Raw genomic sequence first — 1,981 nt, 5'->3', positions numbered from 1 at the left:
ATATCCAATAAATTTCGTTCCACTTCATGATTGTGTCCCACTTGTTGTTGATTCTTCACAAAAAATTACAGTTTTATATCTTTATGTTTGAAGCCTGAAATGTGGCAAAAGGTCGCAAAGTTCAAGGGGGCCGAATACTTTCGCAAGGCACTGTACATCCTCACAGACAGGTGGTAGCATGGATGGGACGTATGTGGTATCACAAAATGGGAAAAGAGTAAATAGTACCCTCATTCAGGTTGTGCAGTGTGGAGCATCAGGAGAGGTATATGATCCAAACATTATTACACAAGGAAACACTGACAGGGACATTATTATAGCCACAGGTGATGAAACTAGAAAAGTGGTAAATTTGACTGAGGGAGGTATAAGAGAACCCGAAATACCCCCCATAGTCAATATAGCTCAAGTTAATAAGGTAATCGTATGTGCAGGAGGAGCTATAGAAATTAGAGCAGGGCAGGAACCACAGCAACTGTTGCTTATGTTACAAAACGACAACGGGACCAGGGCAGATTTTGCCTTATGGACAAGGAATGGACAGTCCATTCCCAGTGATGTCAGTCAACCGTCCGGGATGTTTGTCACCTCCAAGAGTCAGTTAGTTATACCTGACGTTACTAGTGCATGTGCAGGACACTATAAACCTGAATGGCTGCAAGAAACTATAGAGATACGAGTTGTAAATTGCATGCACAGAACGGTAGACCCTTACCTAACCCCAAGATCAACCCCAGCTAGTAAATCCTTAAGTAAGACTCTGAATATCACTATAATCAAAGTTAGAACAGGACATAAGGTTACTTTAAAGCCACATTCAAGTTGTGATCTAGAATGCACCCAAGGGAGTAAGACACAGCAAACAGGGAACACAAACTGGACTAAAAATGGGAAGAAGCTCACAGGGTGGACAGTAGATAAGACACAAACTAGCATAAGTAAAAACGAAGTATGGACATCAGACACAGGGCTTTATGCAGTAACAGTTAAAGGCGGGGCAAAAGCATGCAATGAGAGTGCAGTTTATTTACAGGTAGAGAAGATGATAGCGTACCCTAAATCAGAATTAGGAAAATGGGTGTCAGTGCGACCCAATCAGACCCTAATTACAACCGCAACACAGGGACATGCTACTATAATCTGTGACATGAGGACTATAACTGAAAGCTTAGATGGCAGCACGACAGAGGTACACAGGGCTGCCACTGTAACATGGTCACCTGACACTAGATTGCAGATAGATTATAATCACACTCTTGTTGTAGGAGAAGATTGGTTTGGTGCACATAATCACAGCCTTAGACCAGGGACGCAGAGAACCAGGAGACCCGCAAGGAGCAATAGCACGACTACAACCAGGACAACAGTAGGTCGTGGGTCACGTTTAATAAGGAAAAGACGGGCAGTAGATATTACCATATGGCAAACAGAGCAAAGATACCAAAATGACCCAAATTCATTTGTTTCCATGGCAGCTAAGGTAGCTTATAGTCAGAAAAGCCAACAGCATAAAGAATGTTATGTTTGCTCCCTCTTACCAACTAATTCAATAGAAGGATTCCCTCTCATGGGAGCTCCGATAACTGCATGTGATTTATGTAAACTAATGAATACTGCTACCAACTCAGAGTGCCAAAATATGACCTTAGTGCAGGAACCAGAGTGGTCAGAGATAGGATGTCAGCAAGTGAAAAATTCTATGACATGTCCCAGTCCTCCCAAGATTACAGCATTATTTAGAGTAGTAGGGCAAGCAATGTGGTGCGTAGAGGGAACAGGAAATGACACCAGCCCATTTTTAGGTAACTTAGAATGCCCGCCACACACACAGGACTATTTTGAAGAAAACACTTGTGCTAACAATCAGAGCAGGCAGACATGGTTACAAAGTATCTTGACTAAAACCCCTGTTAAAGTGCCAAAGAATATGAGATGGTCATGCGGCAGCATAGGATTTAGTTATCTTCCTCCACTAGGACAA

This window comes from Monopterus albus, unplaced genomic scaffold, assembly GCF_001952655.1.
Source record: "Monopterus albus unplaced genomic scaffold, M_albus_1.0 scaffold236.1, whole genome shotgun sequence".
Lineage (NCBI taxonomy): Eukaryota > Metazoa > Chordata > Actinopteri > Synbranchiformes > Synbranchidae > Monopterus > Monopterus albus.
This window is presented reverse-complemented; position numbering follows the sequence as displayed.